This window comes from Triticum aestivum, chromosome 1A (assembly GCF_018294505.1).
Source record: "Triticum aestivum cultivar Chinese Spring chromosome 1A, IWGSC CS RefSeq v2.1, whole genome shotgun sequence".
In the NCBI taxonomy this organism is placed as follows: Eukaryota; Viridiplantae; Streptophyta; class Magnoliopsida; order Poales; family Poaceae; genus Triticum; species Triticum aestivum.
This window is the reverse complement of record NC_057794.1, coordinates 398,723,503-398,730,366: the sequence shown is the minus strand read 5'-3', so window position 1 is coordinate 398,730,366 and position 6,864 is coordinate 398,723,503.

Below are 6,864 nucleotides of genomic sequence, written 5' to 3'. Positions count from 1 at the left end.
CGCACCCCATCGTTAGTGGCTTCTGCCATACACATCACCTCTCTATGATAAAGCCATGCACACTTAAATTACATCCGCCATCGAGGACCCTGTGACACCCACACACCCACACACCCACACACACACCCACACACACACGCACCCACCCACCCACCCACACACACACAAACACACACACACACACACACACTAAGACTCCATCACACACACGCACCCCCCACACCCCCACACACAAACACAAACACACACACACACACACACACACACACTAAGACTCCATCTCACACACACGTGCTCTAGGCGGAGCATTTGTTCCTACCACCCTTCATCCAACCTTACCCGTATGATAAACAATCACCTTAATTTACTTGTATAACATGGACAAATTCCACTTTACTTTAGTAGTTAGCAAACTTATCATCTGTACCCTTATAAAAAACCGAGTTGGCAATGATGGTGTGCCCGCCATCTTGTAATATAGACCTTCTGATCTATATTTGACGGATAGAAAGCAAACTATGATAATTTTATAGAAGATACCCACACCTCTCTCCACATCCTTATCTCCCACAACCTCATTGCTGAGCAATTAAAAAAGAAAGTCTCTGGAACAATCTAGCATGGTGGCCGCTGTCGCCTGCCGGTGCCGTCCTTCCCCATGCCTCCGCCCATTCCGACCACCAGTCACCACCACGCTCCACTCCTCCTCACCTTATCTCTCATCTTTCATTTTTTTCGATGACATTCTCGAGATACCAGTTTTCCGATAAAATTCTCGAAATATCATTAGTTTTTACACATGGGATTACTCCTGCATGGGTAAATCACAACAGGTGTTTTGTAAAAAAATGCATATTGATGTTTCGTGCAATGCACGAGCATCTTGATTGTAATTATATAACGCAAATCACGAGCAGGAAGTGACATTTTTTTACACAACCACGTTAACATGGCCACGTAAATCACTAGCTAAAGTAAAATACCATTATACTTATATCCCGATGCAAAAGGTTGAGTACATGTCCGAAGAGTAGAGTCGCGCACACGCACTCTGTCTCTCAGAATCTCTCTCTCTCTTACACACACACCAGTTACGTGACGCCCACTTAAGCAGACATGTATGTTACAATTTGTGCACCCACAGGTACACGTGATGCTGCGCATTTATTTAAGCCGGACGGCGAACCCAAACAGTAGCTGCATTCATTCCCCTCCCGCCGCCTCTTATTTAAGGTAACAACATACGCCGTACTCCCACCGGAGCGGCGCTTTAATCTGGAAATTTTAGTGGTCATGCATGCATCTTTTTGTGCTAGCACTCCTATATAAGGGTTGACCGGTCGCTTCCCGTGGACGTGCGCGGGTGGTGGAAGAGGAAGGAGAAGGGAAGCAGGCTATGGAGTAACGTTTTTTTACCACAATTTCTTAGGAAACCGAGTGCAATAATTGAGTAGTTTTGCAAACTACCGGTACTACACCTGAAACGGTTCAAAACCTATACTCCCTTGCCAGTGCGTGCTTCCCGCGTGAAACGGTCAACGTCGCTCTGGAGCGTTAGTGCCGCATTAATGCCCGGCTAGAGCGGAGGCGACCTCTTACTGGCGCCGTCTTTGAAGCGGCGCGACGGCCGAGAGAGCGTCGCTTCCCGTGCACGCGACTGCTCCGCGTCGAGGCTGGCCATAGGCCCTGTTTGGATCCATGGGTTAGAGTTAGTTTGAGCTAGTTGGGGCTCAAATAGCCCGAAAGTATCCAAGCATGAGGGTTTAAATTGGAGCAAGTTGCACCGAACCCACCAAAAAAACTATCCCACCCAAGAGGTGCTAACTGGAGATAGTTCTCATTGGGACCACTGAAAAATCACTTCTCTCTCTCCATCAAGTGCATTTATTGTCAATCTAGCCCTGTCACCCAAACACCTCTTTGGCTATAGTTAGTTCAGGGTTAGTCATGAGTTAGTCTAACCTCTAGCTAAGTTAGAGTATCCAAACAAGAGCAGTATAGGACATGCAAGTTGCTCAAAGCATACAGTCAAATTCGTACGTGAAAGGATTTTTTTCTTTTTGAAAATGGAACATGAAAGGAATTTTTTTAGAATGCTCTTGGCATGTCGCTAACATGTGATGAGTTAACCAACCTCAATACACGGCAAAAACGCCAGCCCGCCGCACTTTGAGAGAGACGAGGAGGGAGAAGCGATACGAGCTGCTGGATTACTAGAGATAGGTGCCACACGGAAGCCAAGAAATATGGTGATAGCATGGGTTAGCCATGTACTAGTATGATGTAACTACATTGGGCTGACGTGTTTCGTACTCTTCCAGTCCACTGTGGAGATGATTGGTTGATTTTATATCGCTGAATAATATAAAATATTATGAGTGCAGACGCTCCACCATGAGGTTCCTTGCTACTTCTCGGTCGTCGGGAATCTATGTTCTTCCACTCTATTTTTTTACGTGAGCTTTGCTCATCCTTTTGCCAACACGTGAGACATCTAGCATCAAGGTGCACGTGTCATGCAAGGATCGTTCCATCTATATGATGAACACATGGGACTGGAACTACGAGACAAACATGTACCCAGGAGTGGACGTGCGAACCTGTGTAATGTAGCGCAGTAAGTGAAGTAGAAAGGCACAAATAGTATGAACATGCATGGCATATAGGCATTTGTCTCTTAGTACCACTAAATGTTGTATGTGCAATGCCCGGTAATGTTATGGAGTACGTGACTAAGTACTCTACTACTACTATATTAATTGGAGGCACATATTAGGTTTTATATTTCTTTATGTGTATGCCCCTAGACCTTCCAACTAGACGTGTGTTTCTCTCCGGGTCACACTTTGTATCATTCATACCACTAGTACAGTAGTACTACTACGTGTGGTCTCCGACCCAGAAGTGGAGACGCTCTACCACGCTGTTCATGAAGGAAATATGCCCTAGAGGCAATAATAAAGTTATTATTTATTTCCTTATATCATGATAAATGTTTATTATTCATGCTAGAATTGTATTAACCGGAAACATAATACATGTGTGAATACATAGACAAACAGAGTGTCACTAGTATGCCTCTACTTGACTAGCTCATTAATCAAAGATGGTTATGTTTCCTAACCATAGACAAAATAGTTGTTATTTGATTAATGGGATCACATCATTAGTTGAATGATCTGATTGACATGACCCATTTCATTAGCTTAGCACCCAATCGTTTAGTATGTTGCTATTGCTTTCTTCATGACTTATACATGTTCCTATGACTATGAGATTATGCAACTCCCGTTTACCGGAGGAACGCTTTGTGTGCTACCAAACGTCACAACGTAACTGGGTGATTATAAAGGAGCTCTACAGGTGTCTCCAAAGGTAGATGTTGGGTTGGCGTATTTCGAGATTAGGATTTGTCACTCCGATTGTCGGAGAGGTATCTCTGGGCCCTCTCGGTAATGCACATCACATAAGCCTTGCAAGCATTACAACTAATATGTTACTTGAGAGATGATGTATTACGGAACGAGTAAAGAGACTTGCCGGTAACAATATTGAACTAGGTATTGGATACCGACGATCGAATCTTGGGCAAGTAACATATCGATGACAAAGGGAACAACGTATGTTGTTATGCGGTCTGACCGATAAAGATCTTCGTAGAATATGTAGGAGCCAATATGGGCATCCAGGTCCCGCTATTGGTTATTGACCGAAGACATGTCTCGGTCATGTCTACATTGTTCTCGAACCGTAGGGTCCGCACGCTTAATGTTACGATGACAGTTATTATGAGTTTATGCATTTTGATGTACCGAAGTTAGTTCGGAGTCCCGGATGTGATCACGGACATGATGAGGAGTCTCGAAATGGTCGAGACATAAAGATTGATATATTGGAAGCCTATGTTTGGATATCAGAAGTGTTCCGGGTGAAATCGAGATTTTACCGGAGTACCGGGAGGTTACCGGAACCCCCCGGGAGCTATATGGGCCTTAGTGGGCTTTAGTGGAAAGGAGAAAGGGGCAGCCCAAGGTGGCCGCGCGCCTCCCCCCTTCCTTAGTCCTATTAGGACTAGGAGAGGTGGCCGGCCCCCCTCTCTCTCTTCCCCCCCTCAAGGAGTCCTATTCCAACTAGGATTGGGGGGGGGGGATCCTACTCCCACAGGGAGTAGGACTCTCCTGGCGCGCCCCCCTTGGCCGGCTAGCCCCTCCCCTTGGATCCTTTATATACGGGGGCAGGGGGCACCTCTAGACACACAAGTTGATCCTTGAGATCGTTCCTTAGCCGTGTGCGGTGCCCCCTGCCACCATATTCCACCTCGATCATATTGTAGCGGTGCTTAGGCGAAGCCCTGCGACAGTAGAACATCAAGATCGTCACCACGCCGTCGTGCTGACAGAACTCCTCCCCGACGCTTTGCTGGATCGGAGCCCGGAGATCGTCATCGAGCTGTACGTGTGCTAAGAACTCGGAGGTGCCGAAGTAACGGTGCTTGGATCGGTCGGATCAGGAAGACGTACGACTATTTCCTCTACGTTGCGTCAACGCTTCCGCAGTCGGTCTGCGTGGATACGTAGACAACACTCTCCCCTCTCATTGCTATGCATCACCATGATCTTGCGTGTGCGTAGGAATTTTTTGAAATTACAGCGTTCCCCAACAATGGCATCCGAGCCTAGGTTTTATGGTTATAATGTTATATGCACGAGTAGAACACAAGTGAGTTGTGGGCGATATAAGTCATACTGCCTACCAGCATGTCATACTTTGGTTCGGCGGTATTGTTGGACGAGACGACCCGGACCGACATTACGCTTACGCTTACGCGAGACCGGTTCTGCCGACGTGCTTTGCACATAGGTGGCTTGCGGGCGACTGTCTCTCCAACTTTAGTTGAACCGAGTATGGCTATGCCCGGTCCTTGCGAAGGTTAAAACGGAGTCTATTTGACAAACTATCGTTGTGGTTTTGATGCGTAGGTGAGATTGGTTCTTGCTTAAGCCTGTAGCAGCCACGTAAAACTTGCAACAACAAAGTAGAGGACGTCTAACTTGTTTTTGCAGGACATGTTGTGATGTGATATGGTCAAGGCATGATACTGAATTTTATTGTATGAGATGATCATGTTTTGTAACCGAGTTATCGGCAACTGGCAGGAGCCATATGGTTGTCGCTTTATTGTATGCAATGCAATCGCGATGTAATGCTTTACTTTATCACTAAACGGTAGCGATAGTCGTGGAAGCATAAGATTGGCGAGACGACAACGATGCTACGATGGAGATCAAGGTGTCGCGCCGGTGACGATGGTGATCATGACGGTGCTCCGGAGATGGAGATCACAAGCACAAGATGATGATGGCCATATCATATCACTTACATTGATTACATGTGATGTTTATCTTTTTATGCATCTTATCTTGCTTTGATTGACGGTAGCATTATAAGATGATCTCTCACTAAATTATCAAGAAGTGTTCTCCCTGAGTATGCACCGTTGCCAAAGTTCGTCGTGCCCAGACACCACGTGATGATCGGGTGTGATAAGCTCTACGTCCATCTACAACGGGTGCAAGCCAGTTTTGCACACGCAGAATACTCAGGTTAAACTTGACGAGCCTAGCATATGCAGATATGGCCTCGGAACACAGAGACCGAAAGGTCGAGCGTGAATCATATAGTAGATATGATCAACATAACGATGTTCACCATTGAAAACTACTCCATCTCACGTGATGATCGGTTATGGTTTAGTTGATTTGGATCACGTGATCACTTAGAGGATTAGAGGGATGTCTATCTAAGTGGGAGTTCTTAAGTAATTTGATTAATTGAACTTAAACTTATCATGAACTTAGTACCTGATAGTATATTGCTTGTTTATGTTCATTGTAGATAGATGGCTCGTGCTGTTGTTCCATTGAATCTTAATGCGTTCCTTGAGAAAGCAAAGTTGAAAGATGATGGTAGCAATTACACGGACTGGGTCCGTAACTTGAGGATTATCCTCATTGCTGCTCAGAAGAATTACATCCTGGAAGCACCGCTGGGTGCCAGGCCTGCTGCTGGAGCAACACCAGATGTTATGAACGTCTGGCAGAGCAAAGCTGATGACTACTCGATAGTCCAGTGTGCCATGCTTTACGGCTTAGAATCGGGACTTCAACGACGTTTTGAACGTCATGGAGCATATGAGATGTTCCAGGAGTTGAAGTTAATATTTCAAGCAAATGCCCGGATTGAGAGATATGAAGTCTCCAATAAGTTCTATAGCTGCAAGATGGAGGAGAACAGTTCTGTCAGTGAGCATATACTCAAAATGTCTGGGTATAATAATCACTTGATTCAGATGGGAGTTAATCTTCCAGATGATTGCGTCATTGACAGAATTCTCCAATCACTGCCACCAAGCTACAAGAGCTTCGTGATGAACTATAATATGCAAGGGATGAACAAGACTATTCTCGAGCTCTTCGCAATGCTGAAAGCTGCGGAGGTAGAAATCAAGAAGGAGCATCAAGTGTTGATGGTTAACAAGACCACTAGTTTCAAGAAAAAGGGCAAAGGGAAGAAGAAGGGGAACTTCAAGAAGAACGGCAAGCTAGTTGCTGCTCAGGAGAAGAAACCCAAGTCTGGACCTAAGCCTGAAACTGAGTGCTTCTACTGCAAGCAGACTGGTCACTGGAAGCGGAACTGCCCCAAGTATTTGGCAGATAAGAAGGATGGCAAGGTGAACAAAGGTATATGTGATATACATGTTATTGATGTGTACCTTACTAGAGCTCGCAGTAGCACCTGGGTATTTGATACTGGTTCTGTTGCTAATATTTGCAACTCGAAACAGGGACTACGGATTAAGCGAAC